General features: G+C 36.0%; 1 protein-coding gene across 2 annotated transcripts in view; it reads right to left on the reverse strand.

Annotated features, from left to right (window-relative positions):
* Positions 1 to 25825, reverse strand: part of gpr158a (G protein-coupled receptor 158a) — a 128137-nt gene that overhangs the window by 67995 nt on the left and 34317 nt on the right. The window lies entirely within an intron of this gene.

Genomic DNA, 25825 nt, shown 5'->3' on the forward strand with positions numbered 1-25825 from the left:
CACAACGGAGCATTCCACAGAAACAAGAAATTGCTGGTCTATGATTTTTTCCCTCCTCACAGAGGGATTTTGTTTATTGTATTATATTTCAGAATTGAAAATGTGTTTTTTTAATCCAGTTCTAAAAATATATTTTACCTCAACCATAAGGACAATAGTGTCATATACTGTTTCTCTCTATTTGAAATGCATGAGAAGCAGCCCGAAAATGTCAACAGATAGTGAAGTGCTTGTGAAAAATCTATTCTATTAATATTTGTGAAGAGGTACTATTCATTGCATTATTTTTACAGCCCTGACGTGTGAGAATTTCTGATTGCAATAAATACCATAGATCATCCTTTGTCACAGGTACAGTAGAAAGTAGAAAGATAAAAATAATGAGCTCTATGATGTATTCATTTCTGAAAAATAAACATCTGAAATGAATGATTTCAGGTAACGGTGGACGTTTGCTCAAAATTAAATCATTTGTAATTTAGCAGTTCCATCTAAAATTTCCTGTGATTATTGTGTCTCAAGTGTGCAGTCTAGGTCAAGAGAGGAATTCAGAGATATTCAATAGCATGGTGAAATGTGAATCAAAAGACAAGTAAGAAATGTCTACTGAAAAAAAAAGGCAATTCTAAATCACTCCATTTTTTTTTAGTGTTTCATTGACAATGTGGTACCAGGTCAATTAAAATCTAGTCAATAACTGAGCACGTTGTCTGATACTTCTCCTAGATTATAATGTTAGCATGTTCTGTACATGTAATACGTTGAGCCAGAAGCTATATTGCCCTGAAGAATAAAACTTATCATATCTCAGAAAATAAATTAAGCCAGACTTTGTTAGTACATGGGTAAGAGATGTCAAAGGAAAAGGAGACTTTCAGGCTTTCCTTGGGATAGTCTTGATAGTTGGTTCGTGTACGAAATCCAAACCAATGCTTAAGTGTTATTCAGTTTGATAGATAAGACTGTGCTCAGCCTACCTTTTAAAATGTTTCTGGCTGAAACGATCAATGAATTGTGTGCTAACCTTTGATTCCAGATCGCAGAATTCTGCTTTGAATATCATCGTGTTCTTTTCACCTCTCTTCTGCTGATATGTAACATTCACTGTGAAGCACGTTGAGCTGTATTGACACGGCACTATATGAAAAAATAAAATGATAAAATACTTCACAAGATTCACAGATTTCCTCTTCCAGTTGAGAATTTACATGTTATAATAACAGCTTGCAATTAAATAACAGCTAGCACTTTGTATCTCGGAGGATCTCAATGTATTTCATTGGGTTTCTGCCCCAGTTGCCAGGCAGAGTCTTATGTTCCTACATACTGTATTTAGAAGAGAAGAAAGGTTTTTTAATCAATAATAAATGCACTCACTCATCTACTACAACTGGAATTTGTGCATTTCAGGGATTGACCACATTGTAGCGAAACTTCCTCGCAAGAGGAATTTTTAGTCGCATCTTTTTGACAAGTTGTGGCAAACCAGGCTGGGGAACATGATGTTGCGAGGATGGGGGCTGAGGTTAGGGGAGGTTATATAATTTTAATAATTAACAAACTGACACCCAGTGAGCCTATTTACAGGAGCTGGAGGTCTTTTGGCTGTTATTGACTGGCCTGCCACACAAACCCTACACATACATCAGTTTTCCAACTGTTGCTTTCAAAAAGATGGCACAGAATGGCAATAATGGTCACTTCCGATCACTCAGGATCATTTACAGCTGGGAGATCTGGTAAAACATTGTCACATAAACATCAGCTGGTAGCAGATCCCAAACAGTAGAAAAAATATTTGAAATAGAATTATCAGAGATGCTTAGCTGTCATTTTTTATTTCAAGATGAAACGTATCACCGTAGAAAGGAAAAAACAACAGAATGGTATTTAAAAGGAGATGTTTTGCAATCAATTATTGCTGTTATCACCAAAAACATAATCATATCCATGAGGTTTATAACAAAACTACATTTTCTAGGAAAAATGTACATTATCAGTTTTCAAATTGCTTGTCACTGCATCAGATTGGTAAAGTTGTACAATAAGAATTGGAATATTTCTTTATGTTGGAGTGCTGCAGTTCCTAATAGGCAACTCTCTCAGCCTGTAATTCCTGTAGTCTTAATTCCCTTGTGATCCTAAGTAAATTATATAAATGCAATGTGACTATATGGGCACTATTTCCTATGCATAATATAAACATGTTGTAGCTACAATATTTTTTTTTCTCTTCTAGGTTTCTAATCACAAGACGTTAAAAGAAAGGTTACGACAGTAAGTGCACTTGAAATGAGAAGTTTAAAAAAACTGATGTGTTTGATGTGCACAAGATCACTTTATGAAGTATTCTCTGTTTGATAAACATGAATTATGAAGTCTCAGAGAAGGTAGGATCAAAGTTGAACAAGCAGGTTTGCAAAGATCCTTTTCTTGCATGCCTGTGCTCATAAATTTGACTACTGTTGAGGACTGCCATCAAACATAAATGCTACTTGAATGAGAAATCCCTGCGTAATTCAGCTACTTTAGCTGCAGTTCTTCCAGTAGTAGTGTGCTTCTTCAAATCATAATATATCTTATTTAAATCCCCCTGTTGTGTCTTAAGCTGCAGGAAACCCAATATGAAATCTACAGAGCTAAATTCAAACAATTTATGGTCAACCCTCCAAAGTAAGCAATTCATTTCAAACTGCTCCCTTTGGAATGTCTAGGATCAAGCACTTAGTAAAGGAAACATCCTTTAATTGTTTGACAAAGCAAAATGTGACTTTACTGGCTCGAGCTATTTTCATTTATCACTAGCCAGCAGACATACCAGAATGTTGTTAAAATTTATATTTAGGATACACAGCCTAAGAATCAGCAAATGTGAGAGGATTGGATGTCTGCAAAAGCTGCTACTGTCAGATAATCCAGACTCTTTCCCACTGGTTGCCATATGCGCAGGATGCCCAGCTGTGAGTCAGTGATATTGGCTCCTCATGCCACAAAACAGTAAAATTAACAACCATATGGGGCTATATTCAGTAATATTCTTATGGGGCTTTATTCAGTTCAGTTTGGTAAAAGTCTTGTATAGTATTGCAAATTTTCTGCTTTACTGTACGTTATGTTGTACGGTATTTTTAAATAGCACCATACACAAAACATTTTACATTTACATTAACATTCCAGTTTAAATTGGATTTAGGTATAATTTCAGAAATAAAACTGCTGTACACCATGCAGTATTTATAGGTACTGATTGGCAGGGCTGATCTGAGGAGCGCACTAAACCATGCAATCAGTAGGAGCGAGGGACAGTGTACACAAATGGCAAGGGACTTAACTCAAGACAATGAATTTACTGGGAATTCTTCATTCAGGGCAATAATTAAAATCCCCAATACCCATCACACATGGGGATCCAGCTTGTGGTCCCAGACACACTGATCCCTTCAGTGTGCTGGACATCAAAGGGTGTCACAGTTGTCCTCTCAAAGGCCTCCTCACATTCTTCCTCTTATGGCACCGTCAGCTAAATGAGGATGACCTTCCTTGTCTCTGGGGACCACAGCACCACTTCTGGCCTTAGGGATGTTTGTACAGCCTTAGGAAACTGCAGCCTTCCTCCAAGATCCACTCTCATGTACCCCTCTCTCCACAGAGCCTGCACAGTGGATCGTTTCTCACACCCCACTTGTACAGATTGTTACGATCCCTGCCTCTTGGCAACGAAAGAGGCAGAAGAAGGTGTAGCCTTAGTTCATTAGTCTACCTATCAGTGTACGCTTTCACCACCACACCTCCGTCTCATCTGGTATTTAAGCATTAGTCTTTCCCTACCCACTCGCTCAGTATTGGTTTCCCTTTCGAGCTACTTAGTTGCGCTACGCCTTCTACCTCTTCGTACTGTTCTGGTTCCGACTTTGGTTTCTCCCCTTTTACTAGGGGATTACGGCTCGGCTTCGGTTGCTTTCTCCTAGTTTGGTTCTCTGGCTTCCCCTGGACTCTCGGCTCTCTCCTTCGGCTACGGTATTTGGATCACGACTTGTCTCTATCGGCTCCCGCAAGTGGGTTCACTACTTGGTTTCGGTTTCACTGGCCGAATCCATAACACAGATCTGGGAGGGTGTCATGGAAAGAGACGTGAAGGGGCCACAATTCTGTCCAAGTTGAACTTCTTTCAGGAAGATTCCACTTTGTCCATACTCCCTGAACTCCCAAATCCACTGCTGAGCTTCGTCTCTCCCGATTCCTTTTCCTGTACCATAACTCACTTCTCTCTCAAGCTATTCCCACTATTTTTCCCACTGCTGGAAGTTTACAATAATGTTCTCTATCTCTCGCCATCTGTTTGTAAAATATGCTGCCTGAAACCGTACCTTCATTTCTCCATAGTAGCTGGTAATCATCCCCTTGCTGTGGTGTGGAATACGATAGTGCTCCAATGCAACCCAAATCAACTATGTGGGATGAATCCACATGCGTTAGCCAGACAACTGCCAGGTCTCCTCTACTGGACGTCACCTCCTGGGTCATCTGACCCCTGTGTTCACCGAGCATCCTGAAAGGCCTGGGATTCCCCCGTTCTGCACAGATGTATCAACGTACTTGCTCTCAATCATGTACTGTATGTTGACACCCCTGTGGCTAATTCTGGAGATCTTCCCCTCCACACTCAGAAGTGAGATGGTTCTAAACTGTCCAATAGATGAAGAGTTCTAAAGACAAAATTCATAATTTAATCCTAAAGACAAAACCTTATACACCTACCTTATACATTGCATTGCTGTATCGCACTCCCTGATTCTTATGCTTACTTTAATATGATTCTCTTTGCATCCGCTTATTAAAACACATTATTTCTAGCAGGAAAACTGATGACATTGCAAAGTAAACTGACAGACATATCCCTGAGTGATTCAGATATAGATGTAGCTGGCAAAGGTCTCAGAGCTGTGAATGCAAACATCATCCTGGGGGATCTCAGGTCTACATACTGTAAACTAAAAGAAAACTAATCAAAACAAACACATTAATATCTTAAAAATAGCTGAATATTAATATCTGAAAATATGAATACTTATGCTTATACTTTTTTCCAGGTTCATTTTTAAGAGATTTTTTTGGTTGTTTTATTAATACAGTATATGAAAACACTGCGCTTTGGGTGAAAAATGAGATGGATGCACACTGTATTTGTTGGGTCATGTGTTTGTTTCAGCATCATTGAGTAGATTTCTCATTTAGGTGAGTGAAAATATAGATTATCACTAAGTATTTCTCCGTTAAAACAAAGGCTGAGTAATTAATGGATTATAAGACTCTGTCCACAGTGAAGGAAGAGCCTGAAAGCACAGATATGAATCTATACTGTGCTGCTTCACACACAAAGTCAATTGGAACTGGGAAAAGTTAACAGGAGATCTTGGACTTGTCTTGAAAAAATAGACACTGTGTACTTCAGACTGTGGATCTGGGCCACCCCAACTGTAGCTGCTCTGGGTTTCTGGATAACAAAGGATACTTACTGTTTTGTATCACATTCAATACACAAACGAAGTAGTACATTTCAGAGGATTTGTGTTTAGGTTTTTGATTTCCTCTGATCAAGGCATTAATGTGAGTAACAAATGACAATTAAAAACTGTACTTGTAATTCACAATGAATAAACATCTCATTTTCTTACTTTTGGACCTTTAACGAGAACATTTATAACCAAGAGCACACACAACCACATATGTAAAATGCATGTAACACAATGCACAAAGGAATACATTTTGACAGTTTTCTGAAAATACAGTATAGTCTGATATCAAGAGGACATAACACTTTTTCACAGCTCACAGCAATGAAGAAATATCAGGCTGCTGTACCAGCTCTGAGAGGGTGAATTTCTGAATTGAATTGAATATTTGTAATGAAGATTAGTTATGTATGCAGGGACACCTAGACATTTAGTACGTCATCTGTCTGAGGAGAGAACAAATTCCCAATCGCCAAGAATTTACTTTATGTACATCACATGTTGCTTCTGAACTCTTTGTTTTTGCAAAATCTCTGAAGGCACACAATCGGGAATATTGTTTTTATCAAAAAGGCTATTTTCATCTTACTATGATTTCATGAATCTTTCAGATCTCCATTCTTTTCTTGTAGAAGTTGAGTAGTTGAAATTCTTTTTGAAATATCCCAGAAGAACATCGTGCAAACGTATTATTTAAAAATATGACAATGAAACCTCTATTTCAGAATTTATCATTTTAAATATACAGTATACAGTATATTCAAAAGGATGTCATTAATATTGCTGACAAAGTTTATTTTTCAGAAATAAGTAATATTGGATATTCTATGTAAACAATACAAAAAATTAAAGAAGCATCCAATGTAAAGTCAATACAATTCAGAGAATGCAATGTCATACAATATTGTTATTCAAGAGACTTGATAAAGTTAATGAAAACTTAATGATATGAAAAACATCTAATGATACATGGTACATTGAAACTGTTTTATAAACTAAAAGGCACCTACTTGTTCATGCATCTATGTGGTAAATTTTAATAATAAGTCTATCTTGGACAGGTTTCAGATACCAGCAATAAATAAAAAAATGCACTTGAACAGTTCCATATTGCAATAACATACGCAAGGTAATATTTGAGTGAATTGCCTATCATAAGCTCAGGTATGCACAAATGCCTGTTTATGATATCAACTAATGGTATCTCCTATCATGGTAGGCTTAAAGCCCTAAACAGATGTAATTTTGTGGGAATGTTGCCCACAACTTTTAAAATTAATTAGTTTAAATTAATAGGGTTGGAATGGCCAAAAACTGTCACAGTTGCATTTGGCTCTCTCCCTTTGATGTCTGAGTTATACAGCGAAGGCAAAAAGCATTCAGGAAATAAATTCTAATTGTCCCGTCCTAATAGAGCATCCATTTTTTAATACTAAATTGGATGGACAGTTTCCATAGAAGGTCTTTGGAAGTAAATGTGCAACAACATAGCCAGCGCAGAAATGTTATCTGACCATCAAGTAGAGTGACAAGTTATTTGGCATTCTCTTTCATAGCTGCATACCCTTCACTAAGCACTTCACTTCTGGGGTGAATAAGTGAAGTGAATACTTCTTTCCCAGCACTGTAAGCAGCTTCTTCACACTCTTGTTTCTCACCTCACACTTATAATTCATGTTTCCGTGATCAGAATATAACACTTTACACTCTTGTGTCAACTAAATCTCTTCTTTTTCCTGGTGTCTACCCAGTCCCGAATTTTGCCTAAGTCTTATTTAATTCCCTTTTCTCTGTCTACTACAGTCTTCTATTTTGGTATCATCTGCAAAGTTCACTGATTTACAGACCATACTTGAATCTAGGCCACTGATAAATTAGGAGCAACAGCGGTTCTAATACATATCCCGCTGGCCTAGAGGGATGTCCTTAAGGCGGCCAGAGTTTCCCTCTATTCAAGTCCTACTGAGAGGGGTCAAAGCAATTTTACATCCCTTTCCTCCACCATCAATAAAAGGCTGGGACCAGCTTATAAGTCTGTTTTTCCTCATTGCATCAAACTATGTAACACATTTATGCAGCTCTATTATAAGAAAACACAAAATATTAATAAGCCGTTTCTGACTTCACCTCCTCCATGACATCTACTAATTCTCCTGTTCTCATAGGATAGTTTCTCTCATTTTTCTGCGTGTTTTAAGCACTGCACTGTAAGTAGCTAAAACAAGACGTACTTTATTGCCTGTGTTTTCATTTCTGTTTTGTTGCTATCCAATGTTAGGTTTTTGGCTAATGGTTTCTGATGTTCAGTGACCTCATATTTCTCTCCTTTTAGGCTTTTGTTACTTTTGTTTCCTTTTTGTGTCCTTTTGTGCAGCTTCTGTTAATCACAGCTGATTACACGGAACGAATACCTACTGTAGCAGCCATTGATACAAAATCTACCTTCTTTGATCTAGACTTCGACTAGCAGGAGTCAATTTAGAAATCTTCGATGATCAGGGTTCTGTTGTAGAACCCTTGTTATTCAGATGTTGCCCCTTAGTCAAATCATGATTTGTATAGTAAATATGCTGTGGCTGAGATTATCAAAAGCCCCAGCTAAGCCCAGAAGGAGAAGAACATTAAGTGACCTACTGAGGCCATCAGAAGATCATTAACTACCTTACCAACGGATGGGCACATATTTATTCCTTTACTTTTATAGCATTGTTTCCCTAGTGTTGTTTAAGCTGATATTACCCAGGTGTATGAAATGTATGAAATGTTCCATGCACATTTTTCATGTGCATGGCTTATATACCACCATAAAGACTATTACATTACACCATAAAGACCATAAATAAGATATGCTGTTTGGCTAATTGTGCTCAAGTTGCTCTACTACGTGATAGTCCTATGGTCAGCACTACAAACAACCCTCCCTGGAAAAGTTATACTTAAAATAGTTAATCAAATATAAACAGTATTCTAAGAATGAAACATCATTCTTTTTAACGTACTCTATACGAGACCTATATTGTAAGCACTCTGTCATTCTTTCTCAGGTCTGGTTTTACTGATACTCTGTTAAATGAGATTATCTCTTTTAACAGAGTATCTGTTATCTCTTGCTATCCTCTCCCGCGTTCTCCTATGGTCTCGGGTCATCTGCCATCAATCACACTAGGGGACCAGCTGACCAAATTGGTGATATATTATTACATGATAAAAATAAATATTAAATAATATTTTATTAGTTTATGTTATTGATATAGCCTTAAAAAAGAATGTGTCCTATTGAACTCTGCATCACTTCACTAATTACAGTAGCAAGCTGTGCCCTTGTCACTGTCCTCTATTTTCGAAGCATTGACTAGTCGCTAATTTACTACATTGTGTTGTTCCTAGAGCACACCAATCAGTTTTGTTGTTTTTTTTTCCTCAGAACTGACTTCCATACAGTAATCAGTCTAGCTAGTATTTATTTGGTTTGAAAAATTCAAATGCACCAAACCTCCTACTGTAGAGTAAAGGATATAAGCAAAACACCTACTGAAACACCTGCCATTATACAAAAAAAGTAATGGTGACATATTGCTCTTTCTAAGCTTTACGTGCAGACTATAAATGAAGATCTTTTTATTTCTTTCTGGCAAGCTACTGTCTTTTGTAATCAATCACATGACAATCACACTTTATAACAGCAACGTGCCTAGCCAATGTCCAGTTGATATTGATGGAGTGTTTATTGATGCTGTATCCTAGGATTTTCTGATCTTGCCAGAAAAAAAAAGAGTTTAAAGTACAGTATATTAAATAGCAGTGCCCTGTGTCAAAAGATTTGAAGGCTTCACCTATTTTCAGAAGACAAAGATTAATCTATTAATGTAGTAATTTTATAAGAGGTACTGTAAAGAATAAATATATAGAAATGCAAGGAAATAAGTCATTCGAGATTAGATACTAAAGTATTTTACCTTCTACCCCTCAATTAGATAGATTTATTGACCCTGTGTTAATTAAACCACAGCTATTTTGGGCTTTGCATAATTTCCTTCTATGAAAATACATTACCTACCATAAAGCCAATGAACCACATTCGAGAGCAGATGGAATTAGACAATATTCCTGTCAGCTGCCGATATATTTGACAGGTCTTATTACAAAACATCTAAACAATTTGAACTGTCGAAGTAAATAAATGATTCAGGACTATTTCATTGTCCTAGGAAAAAACTGCACTTAATCAAAAGATCATGGTCCTTGGGGGTCTGAGTCTTAACCTGTGTGTCACATGAAAAAAATGAAAGAAGCATAGAGCAATATTCAATAAGCTTTATTAAGATGAGAAATGTTCTATTTTCAAAAACCATGAATCTGCAGTTCATCTAGTTTAAGGTCCTTCCAGCACAGACTGCTTCTCCTCATAAAATGCCACATTATTTAGCTGTCTTGCCTCGAAAAACATATGTACAGTAGTGATCCTCATAAAATTTCATGATGCTGTTTAGAAAGGAAGAGTTTAGTCCAGATGCAATATTTCAAAATACAGGCCTTTCAATAGTAAGGATCAGCACAAAAAAAGATGCCCCACGACACAAGTAAATTTGATCACGTTTCAGAGATTTTACCCTCTGCTTCCAATTCAATTCTGGACAAAACAAATGTGAAAATTAAAAAATATATAATATTTATAGTATTTATGAGTACTTATAAGCCTTTACATTTTTTTATGTGTAATATACTGTCTTAGTGTGTCACATTCATTTCATGCCAGTTTTTGTCCAGCATTTTTCTTCGTATTGTTTCATTTCAAAACACATCTGGTTCTTTTGGTTTCACTTCCTCTGCATGCAGTTACAACATTGGTAATTTTAACTATTAAGCAGCATTTCTAAAATATTTAGGTATTATATATAATCCTTCTTTGCAGTGTAATGGAAAACAAAACTTTCTTTCAAATAAACCCATCACTAAGCAGTATTCCCGGCCAACTTACAGGTTGCCCCTTGGGGATAACTCTATTTCTTAAATAAAATAAAAATATGTATATTATATTGCCATTTTTGTTTATTTTAAATATCACAGTATGTTAAATATTAAATCAGTATTAATAATACATGTAATAACTAACTTATAAATAAATAATTTTAAGAAAATGCAATTATTTATTAATATTCCCTTTTTAAGGCTAAAATAGCAACTCTAGTGGTAACATTAAGATACTTCAGACATTTAATTTTACTATTCACACAAATGCACATAAAATATTGTTACTCAGATGCAAAATATCCACCACACACCCCCTAACCGGACAGACAAACTAAACAAAAAGACTATGTTTCCGAACATGTCACACAAGTTAAAGAATCACATTAAGTCATATCCAGACAGTACTGCACAGTACATCAAGTACAGTATAGTAAAGATTAGTGCTGTTCTTGCAGACTGCCATCATCTAGATGTCATTACTTACACCACTATTTTAAAAACTTTCATTAAAATTATATTGCATTGACTTTTTTGAGTGGCAAATTGGAATATTAACAACTTAAATCTAAATATAGTGCAGACTTGTATTAGCTATAATACAACATATTGTACAGTGTGTGATGACAGTCATTCAGGTGATTGCCCAGAACCTGATGTATTTTTATCTGCCCTTTTTTGTTTTTACGTATTTATTTGCTTTTTGCAGTACAATGCTGTGTGGTTATAATATGTCCATAAAATATTGTTATAGAATCAAAATCTAAAATTACTAATTACTATTTATACAAAATTACTAATAATACTATACACTCTTTTTAAGTACAAAAAACAATAATTCTATTAAACAGGGAGTGTGATGACATTATTGTTATATAGTAGTGTGACATACTGTACTGTGTTTAGAGATGTGGTGACCACATGGTAACAACATCCCGTTTTAACAATGTAATCATTGTATTTAATGAAATTGTTGGTCACTAGTACAGTACACACACGGTATGATTAGTGCAAGAAAGCAAGATCAATAGTAACTACAGCAACATATCCTTGTTCCTTAACCTGGTCAAAGCAGGTCAAAGCCTCCAGTTCCTACAATTTTGTTATCTATTGCGCAACTGCCAGGTGTATAACTGCCTGTTGCTGGGCAGACTTGCGCCTCATAAGTAGTGGGAATTTTTTATGTTTTTGGCGCGTTTATGAGTGTAACCAATCAAATTGTAGTACGGGTCTGTGCTTATGAAAGCGCTGGGTATAAATGAAGGGACTTTGAGAGGTGCTTCAGACTAGCACTATACACTGTGCTGTACGTGTGTTCTGCTTCTCCCATACTGCAATATTTAAAACCTTACTATTAGAATGAAGAATCTATTTCTGCTCGTTTGTCAATGTCAATGTCAAGGGGCATTCAGGAATGTAAACAATACATGTTTCAGGTTAGAAGACACTGCAATGTATTTTTTCTATTTCAAATGATCAGTTTATATGAATAATGTCAGAATAAATCTGGACCATTGTAAGCTACTGTACTGTGAGTTAGTTAGTTTAATCCATACTTTTGTTCTTTGTCACCAAATTATAACATCAAAGAAACAGAATCTCTGTGTTTTCTCATATCTCATTTTTATTTCAGTCTTGTAAAATTAAAATTATTTTTTATAGAGTAATATCTACTTCATAATTACATTTTTATAAGTCTTAACTTACTAATATTTATGGTAAACACCTGCATATGACTAAATAAAGTAGAATACCACAAACCCAAGGTAGGTTATACTGTAAGTACTGTATGCTTCTTGGGTGAGCATTAGAGATTAACTTTCTTTGATTAAAGAAAAACCCTAAACAAAAATTAATAATTCTGTATACTGTGTGTAATTAAAAAGCAATAATTATGTTAGTGTTATACAGCAATGTGATATACAGTATCTTATTTGGGGTTTTGCATAATCATTTTATTAGTGTGTTTGTCACTAGTATATGAATTGTGATGTGATGCAGTCCTTCCTTTCTCACTTGTCACTGTACATGTACTGTAATGACTAATATAATGAGAAGTAGGAGTGAATAAGTATAGGTTGTGCATCATTTTTAAATGAAATGTTCCAACATGAGCTCCATGCACAGTTAACAAGTACTATTAGTAGCATTTGTTGGCAAAACCATCTCGAAGTTGAAAGCAATATTTCTATTGGATTAAATAAGATTCATATTTCATAAACCCATTTCACATCACTGGAAGTTTTGTTGCCTCATTCTGAATCGTAGAACGTGATGCTATGCATACTGTACCAGGAAACATTGTCTATGTCTGATGTAAATTGGAGGTTTTACAAGTTACTATGTACATTTTACTTTCACTGTGCTTTGAAATGCACACATCAATGCAGATTCTTCCTTTTTCAGAAATATAAAAATAGCGTTGCAGTTTAATGTCCAGTTCTTGTAGAATATGATCGCTTTATGCACAGTATACCAAATGAAGTATAAATAATAGAAGAAAATAAATGACCAATTAAAAGTAAACTAAGGGCTAGTGTATTGAAAACCTTAAAGCGGCTCTTCCCAGACAGCTGTCTGTTGTCTGAATCTGAAGGCATTCTCCTTCATATTGAAGCCCGGTAGAAGCTGCCAATCAATCATTCTGTCATTCTGGCACATTCATTTGCTGATTGACAGGTGCAACTGGGGACATCTGCCTCAAAATGAAGGCCTTTTGGCAGAAGCAATCACAGAAGCACGGGTTTGTGAGTGTAGATTTTTAATGCTAGAAAGAGAAAACTATGTTATACTTATTTTCAGTCAACTCATACAGTATGTGAACCATACCCCCTAATAGTTTATTTTTGTGTTGATGCAGTTTGTTTCGCAACTAGTCTAAATGTGATTTCGTCCATGAGTGAATTTCTTATGCTATCAAAAGTTTCTGAATTGTTCATTTAAGGGAAACAGATACAAACATGAGCTCAGCTGGTTGCTAGTAACTAAATGATCTGAGAATCCAGAGGTTTCCAGTACATCCACTGGGTTGGCTTTATCAATCCGTTTGAGGATTCTGAATCTTTGAATCAGGTATCCTTGTAGTTTTATCTGTTAAAAACTAAAAAGATTGATATTTCAGCATGTACTGTAAGTGTAGGACATTCCTTTAAGCCCTGGAATGTATTGGGTTGCTCTTAATAGTACATCAGAGAATATTGTTAATCATAATTCTTATAAGCGCTCAATATGCATTTGCATAAGATGAATCAAACCACAAATGATATATGTTTAGTAGGACTGACTGCACATATTTCAATCTATAAATCATGCATCGTTAGTAGGACTTATTATTCAGTATATTTCTTATGAAAGACATTGTGTCTTCCATAACTTTTACTTGATAAGTCTCCAATTCAATGTACTTTGTACAAACTGTACTGCAGCAGTGACAATATTTATATGATGCTAAGAAACAGAATTTTAGAAAGTCCCCAAACACAGAAAATGCCAACTTATTGTGATGCCTTGAGCCTTCATGATCTAACAGAGGTACTTACTGTAAAACATTACAAAAAATAAGGCTGATAATAAATGCATTTCACTTCAGACTGTTTCTGACATTCTGGAAATAGGGCAGTTAATTACACTTTTAAAAACATTGCTTTTCTTTTTCAGTTAGAGCAAGACTGACTATTTTGGACTTGTTGGTTAAAACCTAACTATATCCTATACTGAAATACACGTACACCTAATGCCCCATTGTCCCAGTATATCAGGCACCAATCTGTAAGATATAAAAGTTTAAATTCATCTTGACTCTAAATAAAATTTATCTTAATGCTGAACAAGAATTGCTATGAACCACGTGATTCCTGCTTTTCATATTTGTAACGATTTTTAAAAATTGTACTAAAAAAACATTTTCAGATCAGTACATAAGGATGAAATCCCTATTTCTGGCAGTCCCACACCCTGAAAGCCTTTCAGCTTTTAAAGCAATGGGAATTAGTTAGGTTTCTAGTGAAATTATGTGTACATTGCTGTAGATTGACTATCAGGCAGACGTTCTTTTATCCCGACAGGAAAAATACCCTGTGGGGTCTCCTTTGTGCTCGATAGTACTTGACAGCCTCACTAATAATCACTTCCAGATTCAGCTTATACTGTACCGAGAACAGAAGATTCCAATTGCTGAAGCCTAAAGAAATTTAAAAAATGATTAAAAAGAGGAATTAAAAAGTTATCTGAACGTGACACTTCAGACCAAAACCTTCAACCAAAAAACAAAATGTGCTACAGTATGTGTGGGGAATAAACTTAGAAACTGCAATAAAATATGACATCTGTGCTCAAATGCTGGTCTTATTTTGTTCTGCATTTTAGCTCAAGAAAAATAAGGAAAAATGAAAAAACAAATGTCTTGAATGTCACATTAAAAGATATTTAGGTGCTTAATGAACACCTTTATTAAGTTGAGTTAGTAAATTAAAATGCCCTGTGATGGACTGGCATCCCATCCAAGGTGTACCCTACCATGCACCTGTTGCATGCTGGGATAGGCTCCGGCTTCCCTGTATTAGATAAACGTTGCATGCTGCATACAGTATTTCTCACAGGTCATACTGTACATGATGAAACCTAATTTACTCCCACATTACTTCACTTGAAGCAAAGTGACTTGAAGGACTAAAGGAAAACCTTTAATATAATGGTTGCCACGTTCCATAACCTTACATTTAACGGTAGGGAAACAATTTATAGAGCTCATCCATATGTATAATTAACATAGGCAATAGTCTATATTGATCTAGAAAAGGTACTGTAGGTCTTGTTAAAGCTATTTGAAAAAGCAACAGCTGTTTTGTATACGCAGAGGACATACTATATGACAGTGTATTTACATTTTTGGAAAAAAAATTAAGTCCTTCATAAAACGTAAAAGGTTAATTCTCAAATCGCAGGCAGAAGGCATTTGGGCAGACACAACAGTTTGGACTAAGAACTGGCTAAAAAATAGAAAACTGAGTTCAGACGAGGAGGAACACTCGAATGGGGACAATGTAATTAGCACACTTCCCAGAATACAAGGGACAGCTTAGATAATGGTGATGAAACAGAGAAGGAAATGTAATTAGTAAGACCATTTTCAACCATTGCGATGACATTTTCAAGGCACATTTCATAATTAGTTGTTGAAAATAGCCTCACATCCACATGGATGAAGGCTGAAGGAGCTACTGCATCTTCATGTTTAACTTATAGTATATAAGGCCTTACTGCTGGTCTTTAATAAAATGCTAAGATGGTCCAGTTTATTACAGCCTAGTTAGAAGTAGGATGACTTTTGATAGCCTGTTAATATGAGCTAATAATGTAGTTAATAATTCCTTACACTTATAGAGTGTTTTGACACTCCACTCGGAGCACTTTACAGGTAATGGGGATCCCCTCCACCACCCCCAGTGTGCAGCCCCACCTGGATGATGCTCCAGTCTGCTCACACACACCCGCTCTCAGTGGGGAGGAAAGCAGAGTGACGAAGCCAGTTCAGAGATGGAGATTATCAGGAGGCCATGATTGGTAAAGACCAGGGAGAAATTTGGCACGGACACTTAGTACTTATTAACTTGTTTTTTAAATGTTGTCAATAAATGAGTACTTATTAACTTGTTTTTTAAATGTTGTCAATATGTATTTTTAAAGTGAAGATTGTGAATGTTAATGTGAAATGGAGTAAATAGCCCAGCAGAACATTAGGTGAGGCAACATCTGGGACAAAAAGTGATTTTTGTTCTGATAAAAACCTTCACAAACATGTTTACAGTGGGAACTGTCAGAATGAAAGTGGACCAGAGGAAACAGGCAGTTTGTCAAGATCCTCATCTGCACACACAGGACAGGCTACCCTAATTTATCCTACTGAGACGCATGTTAAAAAAAGATACTGTAATAATATACAATAAAAGGTCTGTTCTCAAACTCCTGATGCCACTTTCACATTCACAGCTCCAGAGGGGAAGTGTTAAAAGTAGAAAGAAGATCCAACAGCAGTCATGGGATGTTGCCGAGTGGGGCAGTGTAGTTGAAATGTAGTGTAGTGGAAATAAAAAATACTAAGCTCATCATAGCCATGTTTTAACGGATGAGTACTTATCATATCTATTACTATAGCACTGAGTTTCTGTGTATGGATTGGACACTAGAAAAAGTTGTCAATTGGCGCCATACAGTACCTGTTTGAGAAAAATAAAACAAGCAGGAGTTCAGACACTTTGTCACAGCAACATGTCTTCATACAGTATATGCCTTGGATAGGTAAACAAGTTGATAAAAGTGGCCAGAGCTTTCATAAAATGACTGGCTTCCCTGTCCAGCAAGATCACAGAAGCACATTACGCCAGTCTTACTAGTTCAATTGCCCAGGAAAAGAACTGCCTTCTATGTAGTATTGCATTTCATTCAAGAATGTTCTTCAAAATAGGATGCTACATCTCTGTTCAAAATAAAATACTAAATGGCTGATATCATACGAGCAACATCATGCTTTTTTAATAGTTCTTCAACTTTAACATGTCAGATGGGAAATTATTTCATTCTAATTTTCATAGTAAACGTTTCTCTGACAGCTTGACTGAAGGTATGAAATGAGGTCTGGCTTGTTGGTTATTGAATTAACATTTTTCAGGACGTCGTGGAAGAATGATGCGTTATGCTTCATTCTGAAACATTAACAGCACTGCGCGGTGTTAGCATTACTGCCTCACAGCTCCTGGGTTCAACCGCAGCTTGGGAAACCGATTTGTGTTGGAGTATTTTAACTGTGTTCAGAGGGATTTTCAGCAGGTGCTCCAGTGTCTTCCCAAATTCCCCATGTCATGCAGCTTATCCCAAATTCCCAAATGTTTGACTGGCTTTAAATGATCCATTTTTTGTGGGGTGTTAAGATATTAACTGCTATAATTAGTGGGGAAGGAAAAAAGTGTTTGTATCTTTATTTATCTCATTCATATTTACATCAGTTATCAAAAGAGATGGGCGAGCATCTTGAGGTCAACAGCCTGTCTTCTCCAGTTAATCTGAACTCTTGCTCAGTATCTTTACTGCCTCTCTTCCCTTATGCAAATGCTCGAGTTTACACTCTTCACCTGCACCTACTGTCACATCCATCTAAGGATTCTTTCTACACCTTTCTCCGACGTCTCCCTCTTCTGACAGCTGCAACCCATCATCAATCCACTGGGAAAAGCTTTAAGAATACAATAAGCTAAAAGGGCAATACTCATTCTCACTGTTTTGTGGCAAAATCGTTTATAGATGCTGCCTCACTGATGAAACAGAAAGGTTCAGAAATCTTCCCTGCATTCTTAGAGCAACTGAGTTGAGAGGGATTAAAATGTGCTGTCACCAATTTAGAAAACTACAAGCAATGACAACATCATATAATATATAATAGCAAGATGAAACTACAGCTTGGCTAATGGTTTTGTGTTATTCGTCAAATGAGGTTAGTTGTATCCACCATTAGCCCTTGATGTGGAGTATGTGACGTTCAAATGTTCAAAAAGGTTACTTACTTTTTTATCACACTGTACTGTACTGTATATGTTCACAAAAGCCAACATAAATAGTTAACGACACTATAAAAACAGCATGCAGGACCTTTAAAAAGTAAGAGTTCTTCCAAGAATAAGAAATACACCAAAATGTGAGCACTGCAGCAAATATGGAGTTGGAAGAAAAATAAAAACGTTCATACACATAACTGATTTGTTCTGAAATGCAAGCTTGTACATGTCTGTTAATTTCATGATGGGATGGAGCATTTGAGCAAATGGCTTTGGAAATCCATTTATATCACATCCCTCATTAACTTCTGTTGCATTTACTGTCTGTTTTGTTTAAAAAGACTAATTAGGTGTTGCGGGATAAAACTCCCATTATGCAGCATTGAGCAGCTTTTTATAAAGCCAATGAAGTTTCAAGCCATTCTTGTAAATCGTGAAATATTGAAAATGAAAACAATTATCAAGTTGTGGCCTTTGATAACAAAACGTTGCCCAAACACAGAATTGTATTAAATAAAATAACTTATCGTGTTCACCCCATATAAACACCTATTTTGTTTAATATGCATATAGTATATCATATTTCAAGTGAATATGCTACACTACTGTACAAAATATTAATCTATGGCTTTGAAGTATTAAGTTGGCTATATTGGTGAAATAGTTTCTTTCCAACATTTTTTTTTGTCTAAAAATGTATTACCATTTCCTGCAAATGAAACTTGACAGAATATTCTGCAAAATGAAAAGGACACAATTATCTATTCTAATCTTCATCAAGTGATTAATCTATAAACACTTGATTAAACATGACCTTTCCTTCGCATTACTGAACAGAATAACTCATAAAATAAGACCAAAGCTTTTATATTCGAAGAGATGTTGCTACTTTGTAGCATTACAGCCTGTTCTGTGAGAAAGCTTTGTTATTTAAGCTTTTCGATTGAAAATTTTTTATTAACGTTTATTTTTTCATATAAACAAACTGCACAACATGGCTTGACTAAGTGAAAATATTTTTTTAAATCAGTTTACTAAAGAAGTGCAATATTTTGTATGTACTGTCATATTTTTTATAAGAACTAAAAATTGTTTTAAAAGACTTGTAAATAAACCATTTAGTCATAATACTGTAAAATATGCAGTATAATATATTCCATCAGCAAAATACTATCCATGAAATATTATATTTTATAGGAGATTCCTATGGGCCATAAGACTTTTTTTAAGGGTTATCCAAGAACAGCCATGGAAACTTACTATGAATAGACAGGTGGTTGCTGAAAATAACAGATTACAAAAGCCAAAAATACTTTTAATTCCTTTAAATAATAAGGTTGCTCTGAGGTGTTTCCTGTGTAAATGGTTTTAAAAAAGACTGACAACTAATTCATCTAATATAATTTTCATAAGCATTCAATGTAAAAACCTTGGGATCTACTTTTTAAAGAAAGGTTATCAATATTTCTCTAAAATGCGTATTATGCCAGACAGCCAAGGATTTACATATACAGTATAAAAGTGTTTTATGTGCCTTCCACAGCTCCAGAGAAATCTTATTAGTTTTTCAAAAAGAACAGCCTGTGTGTATCACACAATTATACTGTAGAAATCCAAAAGCATTTGATTTTTCCTGAATCAAAGATTCTTTCTGTGTTATTGTAGACCTTTGCAAAAAGCGATATACTGTAGATTGGTTTCTTACAATTTAGCACTAAACATTGTTGCTTCAACTAGAACCTTCTGTTCATCTGCTGCCCTGTCTTTGGAATGGGCTAAACCTTAATTTCTGTTTTATTCCCAGTTCATGTGGATTACAGTCAGGTTAAGTCTGACTATAACAACTGACCCAAGCTTATTACTGGTGGCTTGTAAGAAAGGTTAGTGAAGAAACCGCTTCTAGTCTGGTGTACCAAGCTGGGGACATGGTATTTTTCAAATAATCAATTAATGATTAAGCTAAATGAAGCTATTCCAACATACTGTAGATACTTAACTTCTCATTACTGTATATAAACAGAAAAGTACCTGGATAGCTATTTGTGTCAAACTTAATGTGAACAAGCTAAATCTTTATACTTTGCTGTTCTTTTACTTTGTAAAGTGGCTTTCAGAAACAAATTTCTGTATCAGTAAGGGCTCTAGAGCTGGTATATGTCCTAAATGGACGGTAAAGAGAATTTGATAAGATACAGTACAAACAACACATGTCCACAAGACTGCACTCCCATAGATCTGTTTCCAAAACGGGGATTGACAACCTCATCCAAACGTGAGGGTAGAGCAAACGAATAAAACAAACAGTTGGTTCTATTATTTGCTGACATACTTAATGTTTTGCCCAGGGTTAGACCAAGGTGCTACAACACAAATTTGGTTTTCCTGTACACTTCCTTGCAATGGGCACCAAAGGTATAGGATTTTTATTAATTGTTTTCCAGCTCTGAAAGAGCATGATTTTGACTTCTTTCTCTCATTTCACTACACATTTGTGTTTGATACAAAGCTTCGCAGGTAATTATAGGGGGATTCAGTGCTGCACATCGTTGTCCTTTGTTAAGCGATGACAGAGTCATATGATTAAAGCTGCATATTATGACAACCTGCCTCTTTAGTTCTTCCAGTTTCCAAAGGAGCACTCACTGTTACTGAGTTTTATTTTCAAGTTAGTAGGAGTTGCAGGCTTTTTTAGGAAGTTTACAGTATGCTAGTTGAAAAGGTTTTGGATGTTGTGGTTTCCATCTTGTGTATATTTAAAGTACACTTGATAATATAATGAAAATATACTGACTTATATACTAGGTATATAAGGTAAATATACTAGGTAAATGTTGTGATTTTAATGATCAGGGATGTATAGTTAGTAATGGAGATGATAGTGTATTACTAGTAGCACTGTTAGTATTATGTGCAAAATGCTTGTGTGTTTTCATAGTGCAGAGGCACAGCAGGGTTGCATGTATTTTGGATGCAAAAAGCCTATGTGTTTGTGCCTGTGTGCTGTGAGGCCTGCTGTGTGGTTACTTAAATGAAGTAAATAAGATTCAAACAGTATTAGCTTGTTAAATTGTGTTATGTTGACACCCACTTTAATATCATTATCTAGGCAGCTGCTGCAGTGTAAATACTGGCTAAATCTCAGTTTTCCATGAAGATAAATTATCCTCCATGGAGTAGTCCATCTGAATTTGACAGAAGAGGGACCTAATATTATTTCTCACAAACATTGTTTAACAAGATGTTCATCTCATCTTTGTGAAGCCTAGAAAGTATTATGGTGTCAAAGCAAAATTAAGCAGTTATTGCTCAAAAGCAAAGACAAACAATTCATGTTTTTCTGCTTGAATCACTTACTTACAGTATATACTGTTATCTTTTAAAAATAGTGTTACAATTACACACAGTGGGTAGATGTACAGTAGCTAAGTAAGTAAATACAGTCAAAGATTGGAAAACATGAATAAATGTTATGTTAATCTTAGTTCTTAGTACAAACAATAATAAAAAAAATACTGTGCATATTTGTTGTAAATTACACTAGTTTTAAACTGAGAGAAAAATACAGATATCCTTTCATGGCAGTTTTGGAGTTTTTAATTGTACAACATTACAACTATTCATGAGCCTAGCATTTACAGTAGGCTTGTTAATCTATGAAACAAGGTAGTTTCAAGTCAATAAAAACTGTGCTGGTCATTAAAAGCCAAATGTACATCAACAAGCCCATGATAGTGTCCATGAAATTCACGCCACTTATACTCTTCATACCTCTATAATATCTGAAGGTGTGATTTTGACCAGTTAAGGTGCTCTGACTGGGTTCTGTAATCCAGAGGAGGGGCAGTAGAGCAAGGGTTACGTCACTAGCCGACTGTGACTGGTATTTCCCAGGTTGTGGTGCACAATTGGCTAAGCACTGCCAGAGGATGTATCGGTCTCAGTCGGCCCGGGCGCCCTTGGCCCCACGTGATACAGCTGAGACACGATACACTCATGGAGGAGCTTAGCCATTCCAGATTGGGCAGCGGAAAAAATCATCGTCGATTCTAACACATGTTCCTTATGTTTTAAAAAAGGGAAAGCTTTCCCCTTGCTAAGAGAAAGAAAAAAACTCATCCCCCTTCAGATTTTGAAAATGTTAGATGTTTCCAACTTGGGTACTGGAAAAAGCTGTGAACTGTCAACACTGAGGCAATGTTTTAGGCAACAAGACAGTTCTTACTGTATGTTTTGACAATATCCGTAGATGCACTTCAGCTGTTAAATTGTTGACTGATATAAACATTCAAGTTTATAGTTTTAAATATATTTAAAGTTCATGTTTTCCTATAAAAGCATGTGAATTGAAACACCATGTCACATGCATGGAGAAATCAAAGCTGAACACATTTCAATCACATCTAAACATGCTTACCAGGTATACAGAATTTCTTCATGGATTACACACATTACATAATAAATCACTCTACAATTCACTCTTAAGTCATTAAACACCTTAACAGATAATGATTTGTTCCAGACAGGACAGGAACAGCAGAAATATTTGCAGAAAATTATTCCGTTTGCATTCATTCTTAGCTTTTCATAATTCAGTGTAAGATTAGAATGGAACTTTGGTATCATTTTTACATTTGAACCATGCTCAAAGACGGACAGATACAGTATAAACACAGACAAAGTAAAAGGCTTGGAACACAAATCCTCTGGTGTTTCTGTGATAAGCAGTAGAGAAGACGTGTGCAGTCCTAAATACAGTGTATGCAAAGCATCTCCAGCACACTCACAGAAGCCAAGAACGATGTGACGCATTCATCAAGCTTGGGACATGTTTATTGGAGCCCTGCCAGCTTGTAGGGTAATTTTTTTTCAAATGAGATGAGCATGTTAATTTTCATTTGTTTCAGAAATTTATATAATGGCATGCTGGTATGGGCTCTGGCTCCTCCATGACTATGAATTGGAAGAACCCATTAGAAAATGGATGCATGGATAAATATAAAATCCAGAGAGAGACAATAAAGGGATTTCATATATTTATTTAGCAAGTGTTAGAGTATGGGAGGTTAAATTTCTACATTACTTTTGACAAAATGTCTTTTATAAAATGAAACGACGAGTTCAGTTCTTTAAGTCTCAGGTGAAATATAAATGGTAATAAGCGATAAAGGGCTGGGTAAATTAAAGTTATTTGAATTTAGCTTTTCTTTGATACACGTACAAGGAAGGCGCGAAGGGACTGATGCACTCCTCTGGATATGTTAATAAAACAATGCAAGAATTTATTTTGTAAGCGCATCACGTGCTCACCTATAATGCAAACGGATGCCAAAGCATATTTAGAACTTATGGCAAAACCTGGAAATGGCAGTTTTCATACTGAGGAGAAGAAAATCCAGGTCTGTACAGTCAAAACTTAAGTAGAACTACATTTCCAGTGAGCATTTCTATCACTTTAACCTCGACAAGGTCATTGAAGGGCAACGACTGAAAACCAATAATTCAGAAAACTGTTTCAGCTGGAATTTTTTCAATCTCTCAACAGATCCTACTCAGGTTAAAAAGTCACCACTCCTGCTAGAACACTAGTTGCCTACTGAAAAGGCTTCAAATTGTTTTTTTCCTGAGATTGTTTTGAAGAGTATACTGTGTATATAAACACATTTCAGAAGTGACACGAAATGAACCAGCCTATTTCCTTCTAGTCAAAAATTCAGAAATTCCTGGGTGCCTAAGACATTTGTTTTCACACAAAAAGACATTCAGGATGAATACTGATATTCCTTAAATAGAAACCTGTACACAAAATGTATATATTAATCAATTAGTATTGATTAATATGTACTAATTGAAGCTGGCAAGGATATCATCATAAAAGTAACATTAAAGCAAATGCACGTGGTTCACTAAAATGGACACTCAAGTGCCACTTAGTCTTTAAACTTTTAACTTTTTTTTTACTTTTGACAATTCCAGTACATGTTCATTCAAAACACACTTCAGCTGCTTTTAGGTTTCATACAAAAATGACATTGATATTGTAATGAATCAGGAGGCTTGAAAATCAGTTCCTGACACCTGCCTGCTGTGCATGCATGTAAGAAAGATGAATAATTTAACCACACGAAGTCATGGATTTCTGAGTGTAACACCTCAGGTACATTCTTTTATTCTCTAACACATTGTAATAACAGAGCAAAAATGACCCGTCTTTTATTTAGGACAGAGATTTATTTGGATAACTAACACAACTACACAGCAGACATTATACACTATACGGATATTTACAATTCAGCTGGTTTCAGCGTCTTACTTGCAATACCTTACTAAAGTATTCAGCCACTTGTACAGCTTGCACGCCAGTTATTCCACTCACTCAAAGCAAAAAAAAAAGTGAATATATAAGTAACGTAAAAGAAAAATTCAAAAGACACACAACTACTCAAACCCTATGCTGTGGCAAACCTAAATTAATTTAGGTGCCCAGCATTACCTTTACAAGCCACATAATTAGTTAAGTGCCCTATGTGTTCAATAACAGTGGTTTACATGATTTCAGAATAAATACTCCCATCTCTGCAAATCTCTCAGTCAGGTAGTGAATTTCAGGCACAGTTTCAACCGTGACGATAAAGGAGCTTTCAGAAGAACTCAGTGATGGATGAAGTTACATAAAGGCTCAGGTCAGGAAAATGGTATAAAAACATTTCAAAGATCCAAAATGTCAACTATTAAGAAATGGAAGGCTCCAAGACATGGCCTGAATCAGGCTGTCCCTCCAAATGGAGCAGCCGGACAAGGAGGAAACAGAAAGGAAAGGTTAGGGAGGCTACAGTCAGGCCAACGGTGACTTTGAAAGAGTTACAGAGTTCAGTGGCTGATGGGAGAAAATGTCCTTGGGTAAACAATAGCCTAATTAATCCACAAAGAGGGTTTGTATGGAATTAAAAAAACATATTGGATCCAACAAGGGGTTTGCCACAAACCACCTCAGTGATACTTAAAGAAATTGTGCACAGAGAAGACAGAATCTGATTTTGTTAGACGAAGTGCACAGTGTCACATCTGAGGCAAACCCATCATGGTGCCTCACTCAGTCAACACCATCCCCACTGTTAAGCAAGGCCATGGCAGCATTATTTTACACAGTAGTTCTGTTTCTCATCAGTAGGGAATGGGGAGCCTTCAAGACTGATGAAAACATAGATGGGGCAAATTACTTGCAAATCTTAGAGAAGAACCTGCCTCAGACCTGCAGCTGAGACAAATATTCACCACAAAACAATGACCCAAAGTACAATCCGGGACATCAGGTGAGATCATGGTCGAAAGGCGAAAGGTAGTTCAAAGTCCAGAAAGTACTAAGAGAGGCGAACAATCCAAATCCGAAGGCGAGGTTCAAGGTCGAGAGGCAGAAGAGTAGTTCAGAATCCAGGAGAAGTATAGTAAGCGAGGTTGAAATAACTGCGAGGTAGAGCTCTCTACGAGAAGACTCAACACTGAGCAGCGGGAAGCGGGTTTGGATGGTATAAATAGTGCTGCTTACCGCACGGTAGAGCTTGTGCGGCGCTTGTTATTATTAACCCGCTGCTGGTACTGGTTAGTTCTCTTATGAGTTGATCTCCGCTGGCTGGCAGTCGTGACAGTCATAAGAAATCCCCATGAACATGAGAGAACTTGAGCAAATCTACCTAAACAAATCGGCAAAGATAACACCAACATGCTGGTGTGAGAAGTTAGTAGTGATCTATCCAAGATCTATCCAAAAAGATCAGAGGATGCAATAGCTGCCGAAACACA

This window comes from Lepisosteus oculatus, chromosome 6, assembly GCF_040954835.1.
Source record: "Lepisosteus oculatus isolate fLepOcu1 chromosome 6, fLepOcu1.hap2, whole genome shotgun sequence".
NCBI lineage: Eukaryota > Metazoa > Chordata > Actinopteri > Semionotiformes > Lepisosteidae > Lepisosteus > Lepisosteus oculatus.